Raw genomic sequence first — 25,819 nt, forward strand, 5'->3', positions numbered from 1 at the left:
CATTACACCACAGGTGGCGTGGGCAGTTATAAGCCACAGACTACTCCTCATACGCTCGAGGGGCGCTACTGTGGGTTAGACCTGGGACCCCTCTGACAGTGTACCACGCACATGTCGACCCTGACAGTAGATTTGTGGTAGTCCGGGGCAGGCTGGATGGACAACCGGTGGTTCTGGGCTCCTTGTACTTTCCGAACACTGACCAGGGAGATTTCCTTGCACGACTCTCGATGACATTAGCGCAGTGGCATGGCGTCCCATGGCTGCTGGGAGGAGATTATAACTGTATCTTAGACGCAACACTAGATCGCTCCTCCCCACCTCAACCCGGCACGCCTGCGCATGGGGCCATGAGGGCGTTGGCCAGCTGGGCCACACAATGGGACCTACAAGATGCATAGCGCGCATACAATCCCACTACTAAGGTATACTCATACTACTCAGGAGCGCATAATCTACACGTTCGACTGGATAGATACATGGTATCTGCTGAACTACTACCCCATGTCATTGACACACGATACATGGGCCGCACCCACTCTGACCACAACCAGCACATAATTGACATAGCATGGGAACGACCGCATCCACCTGTACCCACCTGGAGACTGCAGCCAGCTCTATTGCAAGATTCAGCATTCCGAGATTCCCTTCTCACACAAACAGCGCAATACTTTGAGGACAAAGCAGACGCGGCGTCCTCGCCCCAGGTCGAATGGGACGCTTTTAAAGTTGTGATTAGGGGACACTGCTTGGGCACACAGGATCGCATGCAGAAACAACTAGAGGGTGACTTGACACAGGTAGAGACTGATCTACTACAACGGGAACAGGACGCAATAAATGGAGCTGACGGCCCCCTACTGACGGCGCGCGCAGAACACGCGCGCCTGTTGGAACGACTCCGTAACCTTAATTACGCAGCTCATTCAGCACACACACCACCTTAGCGACAAACCAGGCAAGCTATTAGCTTGGCTAATTAAACAAGAGGATCGTGCGACGCCGGTGTCAGCGATAAGCACTAATGAGATGAGGTGGTCTACACGTAAAATAAAATACACGTAGCTTTCATAGGACACTACAAGTCACTATATAACTCCAGCCTACGAGTCCCCCCAAGCTGATATCGTGGAATACCGCTCGGTTTTGCAAATGCCAAAACTGACTGCTGCGCAACAGGAAGTTCCCGGGGCACCGCTCACATCTGAGGAGCTTCGCACAGCCATTTTTAACTTGTCCAATGGCAAATCCCCCGGCCCGGACGGCCTGACCTGCTCAGACATCCTCATTCCTGAGTTACTGAAAATATATGCAGCGGCCGCGGAAGATTCCTCCCTCCCACGCTGAATGAGGCCCACCTTATCTCCATCCTCAAACCTGGCAGAGATGGTACACGCATGGGCTCCTATCGCCAGTTGGCCCTCTTAAGCACAGACTATAAAATACTCGCTTCTACCCTAGCCCAACGACTGGCCCCTTTGGTTCCAACGCTGGTGCAACAAGACCAGAACGGCTTTGTTCCCACACCCAACACCTCATTTAATATATGCAGGCTGTTTCGTGTACAAGAATACGCTACCCGTCAATGGCCGCGATCGGGGTGCCTAGTATTAGACCTCGAAAAGGCATTTGACTCAGTGGAGTGGCCATACCTGGCAGCAGTGATGGAAAAGTAAGACCTGGGGGATGGTTACACTGACATGGTTAACCTGCTGTATCAAAGACCCACCGTCCGTGTGCGCACGGGCAGACTCCTCTCGGATGCCAAACGAGTGCGAAGGGGCACCAGACACGGTTGCCCCCTGTCCCCACTACTGTTTTTCCATGGCTATAGAGCCTTTGGCCACGATACCACGGACACGGGGGAAGGAATGGGGAATTCCGATGGCGGATGGTATGCACGCAGTCTCGCTTTATGCGGATGACCTGCTTCTATACGTCAGGGATTTGACCAACACCCCGAGATCTCTAGCTGGCATATTTCAGGCCTTTGAGGACATGTCAGGCTTAAGAGTCAACTGGACCAAATTGGGCACCTATCCATTTAGACCGGAGACGCCTGAATGTGATGTCCGAATTGGTGGCGAAAGACTCAAATGGTATCCCACCACATTCCGGTATTTGGGAATACACATATACAGGAACCCATCAGACATACTAGACTGGAACCTGATGAGAGCGATCTCCTCAATACGCGTGCAGATGGCCTTCTGGAAAACCCTGCCCCTGATTGTGCCAAGCAGAGTGGCGCTGACGAAAATGATAGTCCTACCACGACTATTGTATTATTACGCCAATATCCCGAACTACGTTCCTACCAGAGTGTTTCGTGAATTGGAAGCCTTACTCCTCGACCTAATCTGGAATACAGGTAGACCCTGTGTAGCGCTGGCAAAGCTGTATATGACCACTGAAGCTGGGGGCCTGGCGGTCCCCAACCTGGAATTGTACTATTTGGCAGCACAGCTGCAATGGGTATCGGGATGGCTGAGTGGCAGAAATTTGGGAGACACTGCCACAGACACCACTCACTGGACCCACACACAAATTTGCACGTTGTTCCATCCCCTGGCTAAGACCAAATCCCCTCACAATTACACCTAGCGGTGGCGCGCAAGTGCTTCTTACACTGCCTAAAACTAACCCGAATGGTGAAGCCGTACTCCCCAGTTCTCCCCTTGCTGGGCGCTCCCAGAGAGAATGGAGTGGTAACGGAAGCCATGCTGGAGAGATGGGCACAGGCGGGAGTGGAGACACTAGGAGACCTCTACGTGGACGGAGCCTTGCTCACTTTTGCTGAACTCACTGCGGACACTGGCCTGCAAGCCGGAAAGTTTCTGTTGCATGCGTCCCTGGTCCGAACGCTAGCCGATACCTGGGGTGACATGTCTGAGGAGCCGTCAATGCGCCAATTCATGCAATATCTACATGTCATGGGCAATGGCACCCACGTGGTGCACTGGTTAGCGCAAGCTCTCTTGACACATACACAACACTCCACCCTACAGCTAAGAGACAAATGGGCGGCGGATAGAGGAAGGGCCTGGATGGACAAAGAATGGGTAATGGTGCTGAATAGCCCAGTTAATGTTCCACGTAACTCCCGCTTCAAGATCAGACAATTTTACATCTTACACCGCGCTTATCTATCGCCTGATAAAATTAACAGATACTTCTCGGTCACCGACACTGCATGTCGGAGATGCTCCCTGATTGGAGCGGACCTCTTACACATGCTCTGGTTGTTCCCCAGCATTCAGTCATACTGGGACACGATCATAACACTGCTGGCACAATGCACCCAAAAGGGCATACCGTGCACATGGTAAGCCTGCATCCTGGGGCTCTATAAAAGGACTAAACTGAACAAAGTACCGGCTAGGTTTTGGGACCTGGGTCTTGTCACGGCCAAGCATCTGCTCACCAAACGCTGGAAAAACAGCGAACCCCCACATGCTCAACACTGGCATGCCTCCTTTACCAATTGGGGGAGGGCGGAAGGCACAATATTGCACCAAGAGGAGACGGCGGGACTGAGAAAATACCCCATTGCACAGCTATGGGATGATACCCTGCAGTCCTTCCAGCAGGGAAGCATAGAACAAGGAATCACTTGAGATATGGCCCTCTTTCAAAACAGACCACAGACATGGGACACAGTAGTGACACCCCACGCCCGCCACCTCTCTCCCCGCTGTAACTGGACACATGACACGACATGCAAACCTACCGCGCAACAATGACACAAGGACATACCGCAAAAAGTACCAAACAACCCCCCGCCCCCGGTGCTACCGCTCCCCTAAATACTAGACACGACTGCACCAACTCTCCCCTCTCCTTCCCTTCCCCCTAGACAGGGACCCAAGCCCCACACGATGGACATGGCCAACATCTTTGCCGTGACCTAATGGAACTTCCCCTGCGATAACACATCGGCATTTCTCACGCCTCATTAGCATCAGCTTTGGCACTCCCACCTACCTATAATTATTTCGGACCCTCCTTTTTCGCAGTTCCCCTCCTCCAACTTGCACACCTGAAGAAGTCTTTCTTCGTTCTTCTCCTTCTTTTCTCCCATGAATTATCCCACCTCCCTGTTTATACAATGGTTATGTTACAAAAACCAGGGTACTTTCACCACTGGTAAGATTCTTCTAAGTTTGCATGTGTGATATTGGCAGTTACACTTCATCTGGCATTCAACATTTCCCCTTAAGCGAATATGATGCACGATACGCTGCGCACTGACTGCAGGATATGGTCAAGGAACAGATTGCCCTGGGGAGCACATGCAGCCCCACACCACAACTCATCATCACATCCTCCCCAGCAGTATCGTCAGTTCAGGACGACACCACATATACAGAGACAGACGTCACACCACATGCGGCCTCAACGGCCTACTTGCAAAACCACCACAACACAAGAACAGTTTCTCATTTACTATGCACATCACTGTTGAGCAATGCAGTTGGTTTAATGGTGTACAAAAGATTACAAATGCTGTATAATTATTTTTTCTACTCTTCAACAGTTTATTATCGTCATATGTACTGAACGTCATTGCCAATGATTAAGAAATGCTAATAAAATATATTCCAAAAAAATATATAATAATAATCATAGCATCTCTGCCCACATGAGTCGGACAATGGGAGACTCTTGCCACAGGTGCAAATAAACTATCTGGCAATACTGGCCTTCCATCCGTGTAAATCCACACGTCATCCTGCTTTTATGAACCCTGCTCTTTCTCCCTCAGTAACTACATCTTGTAATTCTCTGATTTCTTCCCAAGTTTCATCAGCTGAAAACATTTGTCTGGATTCCGATTCATCAGATTGTTCTTTTAAATGTTGAATTTTGGGCACAAAATCGTGCAATTTCGTCAGCATACCTATTCCTAACAGTGATATAGTCACAACCAGAGTTATGTGCTGAACATTTCACCACCGCAATTTGGGCTGGCAATAGTAGTGCCATCAATAGCTTCTATAGGCATTGTCCGTTTCGTATGTGTGAACCCGAAGAGGTCATAAATCCACGTTCTGAACATATCTGCCCAAAACCATGTGCCACCCCAAAACCATATTGACGATCTGTAAATATGGTGACTCGCATTTATTTTGCGATACAGCATGCTTTAGTTAGCGCAATCAACTCTGCCACTTGTGCTGAACTCACTCCTTTCAGCCATGATGCTTCAATGGCACTCATCACTGTACAGTTCACATATGCAGCTCTCAAGGTCCCCTCAGAATCTATCAAGCACGATCTATCCACAAACAGAACATGATCAGATTCAGGTAATGGAGTATCCTGCATGTCAGGTCTTGGCTTTGTACACAATTCAGTCACATCCAAACAATCCTGATGTTTCGTCTATCACCACTTCGCAACTGGGAAGCAGTAGCAAGGTAGATGGATTCAGACTTGTGCATCTTATCACAGACACATTCTCTGCTCCCAGAATCACTTGCTCGTATTTTGTTAAGTGACTGCTTGTAACTTATTGTGTGCGAGTTCGCGGTAACAGAATTTCAACAGAATGTGGCACATACACTTTCAATGGATGTCACATCACAATTGTCTCAGTCTGTTCCAAACTCATACAACTAGCTGCACTCTGCTTTTAAACATCCAGGTAATGCAGCAGCCATATTATCCAACTTAGAAGATAAATATGCTACTCAACAGCCTGCTGTTCCGTGTATTTGTATTAGATTCTAAAGTGCACAACCAGCAAGTTCAATGCAAAATAATGCAAAGCTCTTGTTGAAGTTGGGCATTCCCAAGGCTGGAGCTTGACACAAACTGTCTCGCAGTTCAAGAAATGCTGTCATGCATTCATCATTCAGATATATAGGATCTGACACATCTTTATGTGTCAACCTTTGTAATGGCTTGGCTATCAGTGAAAACTAGGTATCCACTGCCTGCAATATCCAGCCATTTCCAGAAACATCTGAGCCTCCTTTTGTGTACTCGTGGATTCTTTTGCAAAATGGCATTGATCCGATCTTGAGACACTTCCTCTATCCTTTCTCAATGTTATGTCCTAAATAGAGAACTTCTTTTTGTACAAAAATTGTAATTTTGCTGGTGATACTTTAAGCCCTCCTCCTGTGAAATGATTCTATAGAGCAGTCGTATCAACCACACAAGCCTCTTTTGTTCACGATGCAACCAACAAATCATTGACGTACTGCACTAAAACTGAGTTATTGGGCATCACCATTGACTCCAGACACTTCTTCAAAATCTGATTGAAAATTGAGGGGCTCTCTGTATACCCTTAAGGAACTCGGCACCATGCCAAGACCTGGTTTCTGAGCCGGAAGGCAAATAAATATTGACTATCTGGATGCAAGGGTATCAAGAAAAATGCCTCTTAAAACATCCCTCTTAGCCACCCAAATCCCCTCCACTTCCCCTAATGCGCTCCCACTCAATTCCAATCACTCTCTTCTTAACACTCATGCCCCTCTGCCCCTCAGATTGAGCCCCCTACTCCGATCTCCCTACATACTGAGTCCCCTCACATTATCCCCCTACTGCTCCACGATTGTCACAGATCCCTTCTAATCTCAATGATTCCCACCCCCATAGATTTGATTGCACCTTGATAGCACCTCTCCTCACCTTCCCCTTTCCCCCTCGTCTTCCCATAGCACCCATCAGACCCCTGGTTATATGGGCGCTCACACCACAATTCATCTTCCGTCTCGCATCCGGAAAACCCTTCACCTCCCGCCGCCTGGTTTTCCTCCACATCCACTTCCTATTCCTCTCCCCCTGGCTAATGAGGAACCTGCCCCTCTCCCTAAAGACCTCTTTTCCTCCTTACCATCCATGCTTTTAACCCATTCGCTTCTTAACATTGAACTCCACCTCTCTATCTTGACGTTAGAACTTTCATCTCTCAGGAAATACTTTAACTCCCTCTTTGATTCCAAACCTGCCAAGCATCCCTTCACAATGGGTGGCGGACATACAAACCCCTCTTTCCCTCTATATGGATGTACTTCTCCTTATGGCACGTCAGTTGAGGGACTTCCTGGGAACTGCCCCCTTTTCCCATCCCAAGCTCCAACCGATCACTCCCCTCCGGTTCCCGGGACTTAAATTTTACCTAGCTCCATGACGGTCAACTCCCTTACGCCTCACTCCACTATTCCGGTGATCCTGGGGAGAAGCGCATCCCTGCCTCCACTGGCTCGCCCAGGCTTCCTCCGCAACTCACTGCGACTACTGATCCTCTTACACTGCATTCCACTATTCCCGTGATCCTAGGGATTAGCCGTACACCTACCTTCCCTGGAGCGCTCAGATCTCCCCCGCAATGCACCACTATGCGTTCTGACTCCTCCCCTGAAACCAACCATAAACCCCTCAACTGTATGCTGGTCAACTGTCGATCGGCTTCACGACATGCATCAGAAATCGCGGAAACCATCCTTAGCGAAGCCATTGCATAGCTTTTCTTACGGAAACCTGGCTCAAGGCTCACTCTTCATCGATTCTTGACTTGCTCTTCCCCGGGTTACTCCATCCTCCGAAAAGATAGGCATGACAAAATTGGGGGAGGCCTAGCCATTATTTTTAAAGATGAACTCCGACTCTGCCTTGTCAAGAATTCTGATCAAGCCACTTTTGAATACCTGGGAGCTGAACTTAAAGTGCAGGGGCCCCCCTCTATTTGGCTACATAATATTTACCATCCCCCGAGTGAACCTTTTCCATTTCTAGAGGAATTGTCTGACCTACTCTCACAAGCCTCGATTTCCAATTCCAAAAACATTTTCCTCTGAGACTTCAATATTCACTGGAATAGCAATGCTGATCCCTCGGTTAACATCCTCAATGACCTCCTCGAGGTTACAGACTTGGTTCAACTTTGTCATTCACCAACACATTCTAAAGGGGCTACCCTTGATGCTATCATTACTAGTAATGATCTAGCTTCCCTTTCGCACATTGTCCCTATTGACTGGTCGGACCATCACCTTATCCTCTTCACGATTAAAAGCGCTGCTCCTCCCCCTTTCCCCAAAAACATCAAACATAAGAAATTAACCAGAAATCTTCACCTTATTCCTCCTGACGAATTGGAGACTAAGATCAAAGCTTAACTTCAACTTCCACCTCCCTCACAAAATGCTAATGATGTGACTGAACACTACAACAAATCCATCATTGAGGTTCTTGACCGAATTGCTCCAGCCAAATTAAAATCACAAAAAAATATCCCCGCCAAATCCTGGTTCAATGCTGGTCTCAATAATGAGAGACCCGGACTTAGGATGACCGAACGCGCGTGGAGACAACATCCCCCCCCTAATCTTGCCCTCCTCAGAGCCGCTAGGGTTAATTATAAAAAGCACATCCTCAATAAAAAGGCCTCCTTCTTCCGCACACAACTCGACCGAGCTAAAAATAGACCTATTTAGCATCATCAAAAATCAAACAGCTTCTGCCCCTCCCAAATTGACGGCCTTGACCGAAAGATGTGAAGAAATTGCGAACTTCTCTCTGATAAAATCGCTAAGATTGATCTTTCCTTTGCCACAACACCCTCCCCACAGTGCTCATCACCCCTTGTTGTCCTCCCTTCCACTCACCTTTTACATTGTCGCCCCCTCATAACTCTGTTCATCTCCCCCACACCATCAACCCCCCTTGAACATTCCCTCACCAGTCCACAGTTAAAAAATAATGCATCTTGGCATTATTTTAACCCAGTTTCTGAGCGAGATGTCCTTAACATCATCACTAAGCTTAATCCCTCCTCTCATACCTGTGACACTCTCCCCGTCAACCTCGTCCAAGATTTAAAACATATATTGGCTCCTTATTGGACTATTATCATCAACTCCTTCTTGACTACAGGGTGTTTTCCTGTTTCCCTCCAGCTAGGCCAAATCTCTCCCATCCTCAAATATCCCACTGCTGATCCCAACGACCTTAACAGTTTGTGTCCTATCTCTAATCTGCCTCTTCTTTCCAAGGCCCTTGAAAAATGTGCCTTGCTCCAACTGGATAAACACATTGACTCATTTAGCCTTCTAGACATTTTACAGTCAGGCTTCTGAAAAGACTGGAGTACTGAAACTGCGATGCTCAGCATTGTTGATGATATCCACCACTCTCTCGACAAGGGGAAGGCCTCCCTTCTCTTTCTTCTTGACCTCTTGGCTGCTTTCGAAACTGTAAACCACTCTGCCTTACTCAACACCTTCAAAGATAGGTTCGGCTTCAATGGTCCTGTTCTCAATTGGTTCACCTCCTTCTTCCAGTACAGAACCCAACAGATTAAAATCAGCAATTGCCTTTTAAACCTAAACCAGTCTCCTTGGGTGTTCCCCAGGGCTCTATCCTCACTCCTTCTTTGTGTAACCTCTTTATGGAACCCCTCACCCTCATTCTTAAGCAAGCTGGAATCAACTATCACCTCTATGCGGATGTTACCCAGCTCTGCTATAAAATCAATTCCCATGCAGACATTCTTCACCTCAATGATGCCTTGACTAAGATTCAACAATGGTTCCATCACAATCACCTTAAACTCAACCCTAAAAAAATAGAAGTCATCCTGTTTGCTCCTAAAAATAATCGACTCCCTAAACAACATTGGATCTCTGATCTTAAAGCCCTTAACTGCTCCTTGACCACCTCTAGCTCAGTTAAATCTCTCGGAATAAGACCACTGACTCACTGTCATTGAAATTGCTCTCCCACCCTTGCAGCTCCACCATTAAGTGAAGTGCCCCTGCCCCTGCACTCTTGAGTGTTGGTGATCGAGGCCCTTCTCCACCCGCAGGTTTCCCTGCGCCTCATCCCTGGTGGTCCAGTGGACCTCTGTCTCCTTTCTTTCTTTCTGCTCCTTCACTCGTTTTTCTCCCCTTTCTGTCCTTTAACCTTTCTGCACCTCTGCTCTTTTGCGCCTTATTTCTGCCCATTTTCCCTTTCTCTCCCTCTGCTCCTTCACTCGTTTTTTTCCCCTTTCTATCTTTCACCTTTCTGCACCTCTGCTCTTTTGTGCCTTATTTCTGCCCATTTTCCCTTTCTCTCCCTCGCTCCTTCACTCATTTTCACTCGTTTTTCTACCTTTTCTATTTTTCACCTTTCTGCTCTTTTCTGCATCTCTGCTCTTTTGTGCCTTATTTCTGCTTATTTTCCCTTTTTTCTTTATCCCTTCTTTCCTCCCTTTACCTTTCCCCGCCACTGCTGCCCCCGCGGCCCCTCCCCCCCCAGCGCGACCGGCCCAATCCAGCTCCCCTCCCCGCTCCCGCCTCCCAGCTGTCCAGCCCTCCGGCGTTGCGTGGTGGACTAACTTTTGTGCTTGCGAAATGGCGGGCGGGACATTTTGTCAAGGAGGGCCGAGCTTGGCTCCCTTGTCACATCACGGAAAGTGCCGAGCATCGTGCCGAGCATCCTGCCGCAGAATGCTGGGGTATTCAGCTGCAGCTCCCTGTGGAAAATCCGTGGAGGTTCCTGCTACTCTCTCCTCACTTGAGACGTTTCTCCTTTTATTTTCGACCCCTGCTGTCGCCGGCGAGCGCCTGACCAGGGTGCTCCAGATGGCGCAAACCAAGTGGCAAAACCCAGCGCTAACGGGCTCAAGCTCCGCCCACCCCGCAGCGCCACGTTAGAGGACGCGCTCTCGGTAATCACCCAGGCTAGATGGGAACGCCAGAATACAAAGCGTGCCCTAGCCCCTAGGGACCGGGGGACGAAGGGGAGGGGGGGGTGGTGGGTGCGAGGGGTACCGGGTGTACAAGTGCTAACACCCCAATCTCGCCCCCCCATGCTCCTATCGCCCCACCGGCAAAAAGTACCGGGAGCCATAGCTGCACTCAATCACCCGTCTCCTAATAACGACTGCAATCCTGGGATTGCAGGATACTCCACTGTCGCACACACCCGGACCTGACATCACCGCTACCGTGATCATGGCCCGCTGCTGGCAACCCCCTTGCACTCGCCCCAAGCCATCCACGGTGGCGCTCGCATGCGGCCCTTATGCCTGCATAGATTAAAGCAGGCGGGCTAAGGGTGCCCCAACTGAAACTGGCAAGGAGACCCCCGATGCACAAGGGGGGGGGGGGGGGGGGAGACACCTATGGCTGACTCACCGCACTCCAAATTTGCTGAAGAATCGTGCACGACCGAACGACGAATGGTAACTGCTGTTGCATTTGGGGCATGAACGAGCCTGCAAGGACGGACAAACGGCCCCTCTAGATGGCGTGTCCTGCGAGGCAGCGGCCGCGCGTGTCCCGTGCGACAACAAAGAGGTCGTCAGCGTGGCGAGGGGGGGATATATACCCCTCACCACGCCTACCGCACCGGACATGACACAGCCCTGTCCGGGCCCCAGGAGGGGACTCCACCAGAGTCCCTGACCGTAAGGGAAGAAAGGAGGGGTGTGGGCTGCCCGATGGCACCACAGGGCTGCCCTCTTGAGTGGCCTCCTGCGGTGGCCTCGGGCTGCCGCATTCAGTGTGAATTGAGCATGTCGGTGTGGCCAGCTACATTGTTACAGCTAAACAAACATGCGTAATTCAATCTTCAGTACTCTTCAGAGCACTGAAGCAGCCTGCTTCAGCCAACCCAGACACTTCTCTCATGCAGCATGAGATCAGTGCCGGGATTGGATAAGGAGTTGTGACCTTGTGGTGGTGGAGTCGGGAGCAGGCTGGAGAACACGAGGACAGGTTGTGCTGCAGGCTGAAAAGGGAAGAGAAACTTTTTTTGTCATTTTAAAATGGAAAATGGAAATATATATTTTATATTGTTTAACTTGATCTATGTCGACTACCATTTTCGTGTGTTACCAACCACCACTGGGAGTGTATATCAAAGTCCTTTTAGAGAACAGTAATCTGAGAAATCCAATTTGCTCAATCTTCTTCCATTCCCTTAAAAGGCTATTTTAACTTCTTTATTAAATGGTAAATCATCAGTTGTGTTTGGGTCACATGATTTTAAAAACATCTTGTCCGTCAATCATTCTTTAAGCTATAAGTACATTTTTTTCTTTTATGTGATATATTACTTGTGAGCTGAAACCCTTGCATCTGCTTCCTTTTCCACGTCTCTGCTATAGCCTTATCTTTATCTGATTCCATTGGCTATCTTCTCTTTTGAGTTTACAAGCCAGCAGCAACTGCCCTGTCCACTAGTATCTGCAGTATCACAAGGAAATACTTTCTTTTTTTCAGATGAGGAAACTTGCTTGTGAGTATTTTATCTTTTGTGAGCACACTTTCTGCGTTCCATGTTTGCAGCAGGAAAGCTGGAGTTTAAATACACCCAATGGCTTTCAGAAGCTCACCTAAAACGGGATTTCAAATTTATATAATGACCTCAGGCCCTTCTACTTTCTCCCTTCTACCTATAGGCATGTTCCAACTGCAGCATTATGCTGAAGAAGTGGGAGAGCGGACTCAGCACAGATACAAACGGTCTGCTTCTACCAGCATGCACGGTCAAGTCGAATGCTCAAGCTACCCAGGCAGGGGTCACCAAGGGAGGCTGTTTATAAGAAGGCTGTTATAGTATAGCCTGCAATCCCCAGAGCTAAAACGTATCTATTGCACCACATGCTCCATGACACGTGCAGGACTGTACGTCTGTGGCAAAACAGGCTTGTGCCATTTACAGCGACAGTATTCGAAAGTCAATATTCAAATGTTAAAAAACATAACAAGCATTTGCAATGCAATCGTGTGGTATCTTCCACTCCGTTCTCCCACTACCCTCCTGTCCTGTAGCACGCCGTGGAACGCTCCGTGGTGACATCACTTAGAATGTCACCACTGCGAGGGTTCCAAGGCGAGCGCCGTGATAGACGGCTGACTGTTGGTGTTCAAGTGTGACTCCAGCTGTGGCTGAGGTCGTTGACAGTTACTTCTGGTACTACAATAAATACTTCAAGACTTTTATGCCGTCTCCTTTGCATGTTTGGACCTCCACTACACTGGCGACGAGGACGGGGAATACGATTGTCACTACCTCAACACGGAAAGAAGTATAGAGCACAACGAAGGAATAACGAAGAAAATCGTTACGCTTTAAGAAACTGAAGGTACTATCCATAAGTGTGGCGAAGGGAGAAATAAATGAGATTGGAAGCCACATTGCATGTAACGAAATAAAATTCAAAGCGAGAGTGATATTTTGGTTTTGTACTCGGCTGTGTCCTACAATAAACCTACATGTAATCAACTAGAAGTATCCTGTCATCTATCACCATCCTATTTACAACATTTTGGCGACGAGGATGGGATAGATGACAGGATACTTCTAGTTGATTACATGTAGATTTATTGTAGGACACAGCTGAGTACAAAACCTCGCCAGCTGACCAGACCATCAACTGACACTGGTAGAACACTCTGGTACAGATTAGAACACTCACAGGTATTCTGGGAAGCTAAGGAGGTAGGAACACTAAGGAAGGGCTAAAGACTACTGTCAGCCATATTACAAGAAGAATCAATATACAACATGATACCAGGGAAAAGAGCGCTGAAAATGCTGTGTGACTGACTGAAGTTAGGAGCGGAGAGCTAGCGTTAAGAGGCTTTGCGGACATTGGTGCGGAACTGACTTGGCACATAACTAATGGGTGTGTTAAGAGGAGCAAAAGCATGAAGGGTGAAGGCGTGAGGAAATTCGCTTGTCATCGGCAAGGGACTTGAAGCAAAGGAAGAGCGCTGCGGGGGAAACCAGGAATTGTGACAGTTTCTCGGTGTGGCTGCGTGTTGTGCTGCGAACGGCATCTGAGGCGTGCGGCGTGCGGCGTGGGAGGCTGAATGAAACTGGAAAAAACGTACATGGCCAGAGCTTTTTGAGTGACATAATTGGAGTGAACCCGGGTACTTCACGATACGAAAAAAAACACCAAAGCATGACCACTTGAGGAATTAACTCTTCTCGGGGACCTTTTGCCAATCAGCTGTTATCTGCGATCAAAGCTTAGTAGGAAGTCATTTCAGGCTGTGTTTTCTGTTGAGTTTATAAGAGTTTCATTCTCCTCATATCCTAGTGGAGGTTTCCTGTCACACGCTAAGGGCACACCTAGTATTCAAGTGTAAAGATAGGAGACCTGACTAAAAGAGAGCCTATAGTACAACAGCGCCACTTTGTGGGCTACAGAGTGCATTTATTTTGTATTTTCACGTGTAAAGAGGAAAATGTGTTTGGAAAGATACACTTATTTGCATGTTATCTGTCTAATGTGAAAACTTGGGGTACTAATCCATTCAAGCCTAGTTAACAGTTACAGAAGAACCCTGAGTAAGCATGCAAAACGTGACTCCCCCCCACCCCATGTCTCTATTGAGTCCAGGGGACCCTGCTATACAGTGGAAGAAATGGAAAAAAATGTTTATGAACTATGCTGTGGTATGCGGGCCAAATGTGGGGTTGGAGAGAAAGGTGGCTTTGTTAGAATAGTATTTGGGGGCGGAGGGGGAAGAAGTTTTAGAGCATCTCCCAGAGCTAGGGGCGCATGAGGCTTGAGGACTAAACGAGTTCGAAATTAGCATTAAAAACTATACCTACACTACCTTCCTAAAACTAGCACCATCATGGAAAAAAATCATTTTGGGAAAAGAGGACAGAAGGAAGGGGAATCTATAGAAGACTTTGTCTCTGATTTGCGTAAACTTGCAGCAACGTGCAAATTTGGTGGTTCAAGTGAAGAGAGAATCAGGGACAGGTTTGTGTTAGCGTGCAGAACAGAACGTGTACGAGAGGAGTTGTGGTTAAAAGATGGCCCTCCATTGAGAGAAGTACTTATAGTTGCCAAGCAGGTAGAACACATGATGCAATGTGAGAGTGAAATAAAGCAGGATAGTGAGAACAAAGACAGTGAGGGGAAGGTCAAGGTGAGTGAAGTAGAGGCAGAAGGGGACAGTGTACTAGAAGTCAAAGGGCAGAAGATGGGGCTTAAAGAGCAGAAGGAGAGCAGAGTGCGATGGTCTTTTAAAGGGAACTGTTATAGGTGTGGTAAGCAAGGACACATGGCAAACGATAAAGACTGCCCCGCGCTCAAGTACACATGTAACAAGTGTGTCAGGAAGGGCCATGTTAGACAATATTGCAGGAGTAGTCAGGGCATTAAGAAGCAAACCAGAAACAACACGAACAGAGTGTGTGACAAAATCGTTTTGGAAGTTCAGAGTGGTCAAGTCAGCAGCCCAAAAGACACTATAACAATCGAAGGGACTGGCATAGAACTTAGGTTCGACTCGTGCTCCAAAATCACGATCATCAATGCAAAAGAATTTGAAAGGGTGGCCAAGGGTAAGATCAGGTTAAGCAGAATGGATGTTCGACCTGGGGGGTATAGTGGTCAGCCTATTAGTATGAAGGGATACTTCTGGGGCACAGTAGAATATAAAGATAGGCTTACAGTATCAAAGGTGTATGTATCCTCAAAGGGAGACAACATTCTAGGGTGGCAAGCTCAAAAGGATTTAGGCATATACCTTGACCCAAACAAAACCCCACAAATTTTAGTACAGGAAGTGAAGGGAACTAGGGACAGCATGGAGAGCGAATTGAAAGAGGTCTTCAATGATGAATTGGGATGCCTGAAGAATTACTCTCACAGGATACAACTGAAGGAAAATGCTGTACCGGTGGTAGCCAAGGTGAGGAACCTTCCGATAGCGATTCAGGAGGCAGTCAGAGACGAGCTAGAAAAATTATGCAACCTAGGGGTCATAGAGGCGGTGGAAGCAACAGAATGGTTGGCGCCAATCGTCGCAGCAAGGAAAAAGGATGGATCGGTCCGTCTATGCATTGACCTTAAGGCATTGAACAAGGAGGTGATCGTGGACAAATTCCCTCTGCCAAACATCGCACAAATGATGAGTATGTTGGAAGGAGCTAAAGTATTCTCCACACTGGATCTGACCTCGGCCTACTTCCAGATCAAGCTCCATGAAGATTCACAAGAACTTACATCGTTCGTGACGCCTATGGGTGCATTTAAATTCAAGAGAATGCTCTTTGGGTTGGTCTTGTATAGGAAGATTATAGCTAGAGGAAACCATGCAAACCAGGTCTATTAATAAAAATACCTCTCTGTGTGTGGAGTATTTTAAATGTACTCAGGAAGCACCCCTATAAAGTCAGAGTGTACACATACAGAAAATTGACATGATAGATTTATTTACGTATTTTTTATATATAGTTCATAATTCATTTGATATTATAAAACTTCAATTATACATATAGGATTCAATTAGTCATTCCAAAAAATTAATTTCAACAGTCGGCATAGATATATACAAATCCATATGATAGACGAAACGTTGATTCAGGCAGTGCGGCAGATGTCTACAACGTGCGTTTTGGCATACACGCCTTCATCAGGTAGCCGTCTATTGCACATATAACTTATTCTGGATATCGACAATGATTTACTATGGCTTCAACTGTGTCTCTCCTTTAAAGAAGGTTCTACATGACTGTGGATGCACGCAGGAGTGTATAATCTCGTAGGTAGGGGTATCTCAGAAGAAGGAACCGTGGATATCACACTGGTATAGGTGGATCGTACTATACGTTGTCTATATTTGGATAAAAACACCTCAGACTGAAGTTGTAGGTGGGCGATGACGTCAAAACCAGGGATTGATTTGGAGAAGCGACTTTAATGTGCCGAAGATAGTTTCCTGGATAGATGAATTTAAATCCAAAAAGGCTCTCTGTCACCGAGATGCGCCACGTGTAGGGTAAGGACGGATAAATAATAAAATCCGATCCAAGTAAAGCGGAGAAATTCCCCTGGAAAAAGGAGATAACGATACAAAAACGCCTCTCGCCAGGACGTCACAGGCTGAGGATATGCTCTGCTACAGACTTTGGGTTGGTCTCTGCAGCAGCGGTATTCCAGAGAATCATGGGGAGCATACTGAGAGGAATACCCAGTGTTTTGTGTTACCAGGACGACGTACTCGTGTTTGGCAATGACAACGAACAACATGACAGAAGGTTGAGGCAAGTGCTGGCGAGGTTTAAGGACCAAGGCCTTACTGTGAAGAGGGAGAAGTGCAGAATTGGGTGCAAGGAGCTAGACTTTCTGGGGCACAAGGTGACACCAGGTGGGATCCGTCCGAAAGTCGAGCTACAGTACACCATAACACACTTGATGCCTACAAAGAAGAAATAAAGTTGTTCATGGGAATGCTGGAATTCTACAGTAAATTCGTAAGGAACTTCGCGGGCAGAACATTCGCCATTCGACGACTACTCAAGAAAGATGTAGGGTTCAATTGTGACGATTAATGCCAGGATAAATTTGAGGATGTAAAGAGAGCACTGGCAGAGGCACCCAGCCTAAAAGCGTTCGTACCAAACAGGAAGACGGTGATAACGACCGACGCGAGCTCGAAAGGGCTAGGAGCAGTTCTTGCTCAAGTAGGGGCGTGTGGAGAAGAAACAATAGCCTTTGCATCAAGATCGCTACAAAAGTCTGAGATGAAGTACTCGCTGATCGAGAAGGAGGCATTGGCGGTACACTGGGCCATGAGGAAATTCAGAGACTTCATCTGGGGGACAAAATTCACCCTTCGTACAGACCACTAGCCCCCAGTTGAAGTGTTTAACAAGAAGGGACTGGACGCAATCTCGAGCAGAATCAGGCGATGGGTGGTAAATCTACAGGAATACACATTAGGTGTCGAGTATGTACCTTGAACAAGGAATCTTGCGGCAGACTGTCTCTCACGGCTGATAGAAGAAAAGGGAGAAGACAAGTCAAAAGAAAAGAATAGTGAAGACAAGGAAGACTTCCTAACAGAAAACGTGTGCGTGATCACTCAAGGGGCCATCAGCGAAGAATCTTGGAAAGAGGCCTTGGAGGCAGATGACCTACTTTTGGGAGTATGTGAGAGAGTAAAAGAGACGTGGAGACACGAAGATAAACTAAGCGAAACACTAAGCCCATTCTAGGATGGTCAGGGAAGAACTGTCTGTAGCCGATGGGTGTCTGTTCAGAGAAACAAGGCTGATCCCGCCCAAGGTGGTGAGGGAACAATTGGTGGACTTAGCCCATGACGGACATTTGGGTATCACCAAGACCAAACAGAGAATGCGGGAGGACTACTGGTGGTCGTGCATGGACCATACCATCAAAAGGAAAGTGAGAGATTGCATCCCTTGTACGGTTAGTGACAAGGTCTTGAAACAACACACACCGCCCATGATTTTCAGGCCACCCCCTTCGGGACCGTGGGATGAAGTGGCGCTGGACATAATAGGCCCACTGACGGGAGAACTGTGCACACCGTACATCTTAGTCTTGGTAGATCTGTACTTAAGATGGCCAGAGGTGAAGGTAGTACCTGAAATCACCACAAAGACTGTTGTCGAGTTCTTACAGGAGTTATTCCTCAGAGAAGGATTGCCTAGCAGTTTGCTAACAGACAACGGAGTGCAGCTGTGCTCAAGGGAAATGAAGGACTTTCTAGAGAAGTATGGGATTGAACACAAGCGCTGTGCGCTTTACCACCCTGAAACCAACGGAATGGTAGAACGGTTCAGTAAGACTTTGAAAGAAATCATCCAGTTAGCTAAGACTAATGGACTAAACTGGAAAGAAGAAATCGTGAAACGTCTGGAAGCTTACCGCCTGACCCCACACCAGACGACGGGGGCAACCCCATTTGAATTGCTCAGAGCAAGAAGACCCAACACTAAACTATCACCAGGATGGATGGGTTGGCACAAATATGGACTGATCACTCTAGGGAGTCCAAAGGGCTAGACAGACAAGGCAAGGCCATGTTAGAAAGGAAGGAGAGGTTTGATAGATTACACTCCACCCACGATGCGGGGTTCAGGGTGGGAGATGACATAAAAATCAGAGCACCCACAGGGAAAGCGAGTTGGTCGGAGTTCAGCAGACCCACAAAGATTGTTAAATTACTCAGAAACGCAGTGAAAACTCAGGAGGGAAAGATTTGGAATTTGGGAAGAGTAGTGAGGTATCATCCCAAGGAAGACACTGGAAGGGGGGAAGAGACAGGGGACAAGCCACAGGGGAAAGGAGAACTTCCTCCCAGGAAACGTTTTGTAATCGCTCACCCTGCCAGTAGGACAATTCAGAGAGTGGTCAGACCGCCCCGACATCTGGAGCAATATGTGACTAAATGATGCGGAGTAGGTTCTGATTATGTTTTTGTTTACCTTTTGCATTTGGTTATGCAGGGAAGGGGGATGTGTGGTATCTTCCACTCTGTTCTACCACTACCCTCCTGTCCCGTAGCACGCCGTGGAACACTCCGTGGTGACATCACTTAGAATGTCACCACTGCGAGGGTTCCAAGGCGAGCGCCGTGATAGACAGCTGACTGTTGGTGTTCGAGTGTGACTCCAGCTGTGGCTGAGGTCGTTGACAGTTACTTCTGGTACTACAATAAATACTTCAAGACTTTTATGCCGTCTCCTTTGCATGTTTGGACCTCCACTAATAATCGGTCTCGCCTTTGGGGCCTTATATGCATTTACCTATGATGTGCTCTCATTACTCGCCCGTTAAGTGACAGGTGGAGAGGTGTGGTACAGTGGCCAGGGCAGCTGTCTTCGGATCATAGGGTTCGCGGCGAACCCGGTGGCAGCTCATCTCAGCACCATGTGACTCTGGGCAATAGCTTACTTAATTTCCACTATGGCCCCTAGCGCCTTGAGACCCGTAAGGTGAGTAGTTTGCGCTTTACAAATACAGATGTGCATTTACAGTGCATTAACTAATCTTCCTGAAACACATAGATACAACTTGTGCTCGCCATATTGATTAGCTTAGTTGTTTATTTTATATTATAAATAATTAATGTATTTTTTGTGACATGTAAAAGTAGTGTGTAATAGAATTCATTTGATGACTTACTTTGTTTAATAATTGTTTTATTATCACAGCAAACATTTGCTCATATAATCAAAAGGAGACCTGTGAACTGTTTGGCTGCAGCTCCACCCAAACGGACGCTAACGCAGCCACCAACTTAGCAAAAATAAAAGCGTGTTTTTGTGTGCTGCAAATTATAGTTACAAGTACAGCAGCTTAGGGGATTTGTGTGTCTCCTTTAATATATGTACAGATCTTACAGGGAACGAAAGGATGTCAGCCTTAGTGAAATTGCACAAACGTTTAGCGAGCCTACTGAAAAACCTTAGAATTTCAAGTTGCTCAAATGGATGTAATTTGTAATATTCAGGACTAAACCACTAAAGTAAAACGCCGACACTGATCTGCCGAGACCCTTGTTATAAGTGTGTAGATAGTGCCATGAGGCGAGTGACGGCGTTATTGCCATGGGCATTAAAAGGAAACCAGCTAGTACTTTTATTTAGCTTTACTTTACATTTAGGCGAATTCTGAGGACAGTGCGTGTTTGTGTGTGTGGGAAGGGGGGCGGTGGGGGGGGCGGGGGAGGGGGGTGCAGGAGGGGGGGCTATGTGATGTACTCCGCAGGTGTGACCCTCCTTTTGCTCAGAGTACACTGGGGCATGGGACTTTTAGATGACATAAACTGTGGTGGCCCCGTTAACTCTTTGAGCTATCTTTTCACCTGTGCTTGCAATGCATCACGGAAGGTAGCGAAGAGCCGACAAGCAAACCTGCCAGAACCAGAAACTGTAGCTCCCAGCAGTAAACATTACAGTCACGATAGGCCCCAACTTGCAGCCCATCCTGATCCCGTCAAAGACCCTACACCCTAGCAGAGGTGCTGGGCTCCAGCTCCATAAAAATTCATTAATATCCCAAACACATCTAAAACAGAGCAAGGTACTTTAAATACCCCAAAACACAGCTTAAAAAAGTTTATAATTACACTGAAATTATGAAAAGGTCACACATAGCAATCTGAAACCTTGTCAGATGCTCACTAACTTCTTGGCCTCTCTGCTGAGCGCACCAACTGATGTGTCTTTTGGTACATTGACACAGAACCGCTGTTTACTGTTACACAACTGAATTTTACAATACAGATTACAAACAAAATTGTCTCTGTGCTCGAAAGCATGCGTTGCTGCTAACCAAATTATAGCTACCCATGCTAGCGCCCTTTGGAAAGATGAAATAAGGAGCTGCTCCTCCCAGAATTGGCCCTACAACCCTCGCACTACATCTAGGTCTGCAGCTGATACCTGACCCTACTAAGTCATTTTACAGAGTTCATCTTACTGGTGGGGGTTGCATCCGAGGACTGAACTACTAAAGGCTACCGAAACTCTTGTTATAAGTGTGTAGACAGTGTTGCGGTGCCAGTGACTGGCGGCACTGCCATGGAGATTAAAGGGAAAGTAACCGGTAGCGGCTTGTACCTCTATTTGGCGATACTTCATATTCAGCCAATTCGTGGGGACAGTGTGTATGTATGGAAAGGGGGGTCCATAGGGGAAGCTCTGTGATATACTCTGCAGGTGTGACCCCTTTTTTTTTCTTCCTCAGAATACACTGAGGCATAGTTTTTTAAGTCACATATTTTGCAGTGGGCACGTTAACCCTTTCAGCTATCTTTCTTTCTTTGCTTGCAATGCATCACATAAGGTAGCAAAGACCCACTACAAAACCCACCGGAACTAAAAAGTATGGCTCATAGAAGTAAACATTACAAATTATCTCTGTGCTCGGAAACATGTGTTGCTGTTCCCAAATTAATGCTACCCATACTAGCGCCCGTCAAAAAGGTGAAAGAAGGAGCTGCCCTACGACCATCAGACTACACCTAGGTCTAGCATGTAGAAATAGGAAGAGGTTTGTTGTCATTATAGATGGTAGATGAAATTCCATACAGACAAAAATTGCTAAGCACATTATTTAGTATGGCAGTTTTATGGCCGTATACATTTCAGTCTATGATAAGAAAGTTTATGTGCCTTCCATGACGGTTTGAATTTTTTCATTACATATATTATTACCTTAATTTGATACCTAATGTTTTGCTAAGAATATACATACTTTGTGAGATTCATGCTATTATGGCTGACAATCTTTATATTTAAAAATATCATAAATTGCTAATGACTACAGGATGTGGAACCATCAATACTGTACAAACCTGTTTTGTCTTTCCCAAAACACCCAACTGTCTCACAAACCTATCATAGCTGTTTGTTTGTTTGTTTGTTTGTAGATTTCTAGAGCGCATGGCTGCCCGTGAGCGTCCCAGCGCTAATTAGAGTAGGTAGGAACAGGTGAGTGGATTTTAAGGGAACAGCCAGGTCTTCAGAAGCCTGCAAAAGGAAAGAAGATTGGGCTGGGACCGGATGTCCAGTGGAAGTGCATTCCAAAGTCTGGAGGCGTTGTACGAAAACAGGCGTCCTCCTGATCGGGCCCTCTTGATCCTGGGTGTTGTCGTCAGGTGAAGATGTGTGGAGCGAAGGGTTCTACTAGTTTTGTGTGGGGTGATAAAGTCTTTTAGGATAGGAGGGGCTTTGCCATACAGGATTTTATGGGTGATACACAAGGCCTTGAAGTGTATCCTTTCGAGCATTGGCAACCAGTGCAGTGACCTGAGGGCCGGCTTCGCTGAGCAGCGGTTGTTGGTGCCCCTAAGAATCCGCGCAGCAGTATTTTGTACATCCTGCAATTTGGCTGTCACTTTCTTTGGGGCGTCAAGATAAAGTGCATTTCCGTAGTCCAGTCTGGACAGTATAAGGCCCTGAATCAGGAGCTTTCTGGACTGTGAAGGCAACAGCGGGAGAATTTTTTGCGCGGTGCGAAGGAGGCTGAAGCAGGCCCCGGCTGTTTTCCTGGCTTGAGTATTAAGTGTTAGGCCTTGATCCAGCCAGATACCAAGGCTTTTGATGTCGGACTTTGGGGTTGGAGGTGGGCCCATACATGGAGGCCACAGCGTTTCAGGACGGAAATGTGACTGATTGCCCATAACCAGGATCTCCGTCTTATCGCTGTTGAGCTTAAGATTGGACCTGCCCATCCAACTGGCTATATCCCTCAGACAGGAGTTCAGATCGGTGGAGGGATGTTCCTGTTGGCTTAATGATACCACAAGCTGGGTATCATCAGCATATGTCAGGAGCTTGATACTGTAGGGGGTGACGATTTTTTCAAGTGGGGACATGTACACATTAAAAAGTGTAGGGCTCATGGAATAGCCCTGGGGGACACCACAAAGAAGTGGGGTTGTGTTGGAACTAAAATTGCCCTCGGCTACCTGAAATGACCGCTTGTACAGGAAGGACTTAAGCCATGATAAAGCAAGTCCTGAAATGCCCAAATCACAATCGCTGAAGCAGCGTAAGATGATTGACGGTGTCGTAGGCTGCGCTCAGGTCCAGGAGGATCACTGCCACTGATTCCCCTGCGTCACTGATCTTCCTAGCCTCTTCAACCACCGCCATCATTGCAGTCTCCGTACCCTGGCCAGGTCGGAATCCCGCTTGTGAAGGTTTAAGTAGGTCGCTTGCTTCTAGGTAGTCCGATAGTTGACGATTGATGAATTTCTCTTCCATTTTGCTAATACCTGGCAGAAGAGAGATAGGCCGAAAATTATTCAGTTCCGTGGGGTCAAGATTGTTTTTTTTAGGAGGGCCTTGACTACTGCCATCTTCCAACTCGGGGTACGATCCCCTGTGACAGAGAGATGTTAATCAAGTTTGCTATGGGGGCCAGAATATAAGGTGCAACTGATTTTAGAATATGTAGTGGGGCTGGATCAAGCGGGGAGCCGCTTTTGATTGGCTGAGAGATAGGAGAAAGGGTTTCGGTTGTGATGGGACCAAACCTATCTAATCTATGCTCAGCTTGCTGTGCTACTAATGAGGGAGGCCAATTGACCAAGGGGGCTATCGGACAGGGGGGTCGGGGACTTTTAAAGGTTTTTTCACTATTTGAAAGGTTTCTCTTGATGAATTTGTAGAGGATTTAATTTTTTCTGCGAAGAAGGCAGCTTGCGCCTGTTTCAATGCCTTTTTATAGTTTAATATCGTAAGTTTATAGTCCTGTTTCCTACCGGGGTCATAATCCTTCCTCCATGCCCTTTCGGCCTTCTTGCAAAGTTTTTTTAGGAGACGAACCTCCTTAGTGAACCAAGGCGAGGTGGCTTTTTCGCGAGAATTGGGGGTGAGTTTTTTTGGGAGGACTGCGTCCAAGGAGTTTTCAGTCCATGTAGTGAACATGGTATCCTCTTCAGTGGGGTCTGCTCCTAAGCATGGGCGAATTTTGCGAATCTGGCGTTTGCGAATTTGCGGATTTGCGAACTCGCAGTCCGCAAAATCTGCGAATTCTCGCAAATTTGCGTGATTTTTTTTTGTGTTCGCAAGGATTTCTGCCAGTTCACGAGGGTTTTGTACCAGTTCGCAATTGCGAACTTACATGTCGGCTCGCAACGGTCGCGATTATGTTGTTTCTACGTCTGGTTCATCATCACAGGTTCCCAGCACCCCCTGTTTCACCACTGCCACCCTCTGTTTCACCCATGCCACCCTCTGTTTCACCCATGCCACCCTTTGGTACATCAATGCCACCCTCTGGTTCATCATCACTGTAGATTATGGGGGGAAAAAGCAAGCACACCTGCCCTGCTTCAACTGACATGAATTAATTTGGGGTTGATTTATTAATGTGTCACTGTTTTAAAATTCCAGTCTGCACCTGCTTCCTTATCTGCAATTTGCTTTCTGTTGCAGTGCAATTTTTTTTCTCCAGGACCTTTGTGGCCTACTTGTAGCTATTCTATGATCCGGCTGTGAGGGTCAGAGCAGGGTCATACAATTGTTGCAACTAGCAACTGAACTCTGGAGGGGCCCCAGTCAGGAAGCACTACAGGGAATGCTTACTAATGATGAATTTGAACTTTTGCACCTGCTGCTGAGTGCTTTCAGTTTAGCAAAACTTGTTTTTCTGCAGAACAGCAAATGTAATGCCAACAAACTTACTTGTGAAAGTTTATTTCTAATCCAAAAGTGATCCAAAGAAAGTCAAAAGGCCTCAAATCCAAAAAAGGGCAGGCAAATGTCAACCTGATGAGTTATTCTGATAAAAATCATCATTTTCAGAAGGTCTATGCTGCTTGCTAGTGGATTTCTTGTGCAGAATTGCAAATTTTGTAATTTCGCAAGTGCGAGATTGTTGCTGCCCACCGCACCTACATGTTCGCAATTGCGAACTTACACCGCACGCCGCAAAATTGTATCACCAAGAAAAAAAAATCCGCTGCGTGCGAATTTGCGGATTTTCAGTAAATTCGCGAGCGTTCGCGGATTGCGAATTTACCGAAAATCCGCAAAATCCGCGAGCGGAACGGATTTTCCGCCCATGCTTAGTCTGCTCCGAATGTAGGAGGGGAAGATTCCAGAGTATGCTTCCCGTTATCTGTGTTCAATTTTGACCATGGGCGTATGAGCTTACATGGAGCTAGTCTATGATGGTAGGTGGTCGGGAACCGCCAATTAAACAGGATAAGAGAGTGGTCTGACCATGGGAGTGGGATTGGTGCGTGCACTTTAAGATCTGTGATATTGGAAAAGATGGGGTCCAAAAGGTGCCCATGGAGTGCGTGGGTTGATGGTTTCCCAGAAAAAGCTGTAATGTTGCTAAGTCCAGTGACAGTTCAGTAGCGCGACTATCTTCTTTATTATCGAAATGGATATTTAAGACCCCTAAAATCATAAAATTAGGGAGAGTGCTGGCCAAGGTCAGTGATGTTTCCGTGAGTGAGCTGCAGAACTGTCCAACAGCCCCTGGGGGGCGATAGATTAGGAGTCCAGAAAGCGATTTACATGGGGAAACTTGAATGATGAAGAATGCGTTTTCGCAGTCTTGTAT

At 47.1% G+C, this 25,819-nt stretch overlaps 1 long non-coding RNA gene across 1 annotated transcript in view; it reads right to left on the reverse strand.

Annotated features, from left to right (window-relative positions):
- Positions 1-11,238, reverse strand: part of LOC147702333 (uncharacterized) — a 33,224-nt gene extending 21,986 nt beyond the window's left edge. Inside the window, exon 1 of the long non-coding RNA XR_015297226.1 lies at positions 11,142-11,238. This is a non-coding gene — a long non-coding RNA (uncharacterized LOC147702333). The remainder of the gene's footprint in view (positions 1-11,141) is intronic.
- Between the last annotated feature and the right edge of the window lie 14,581 nt (positions 11,239-25,819).

Source organism: Lissotriton vulgaris, chromosome 7, assembly GCF_964263255.1.
Source record: "Lissotriton vulgaris chromosome 7, aLisVul1.2, whole genome shotgun sequence".
NCBI lineage: Eukaryota > Metazoa > Chordata > Amphibia > Caudata > Salamandridae > Lissotriton > Lissotriton vulgaris.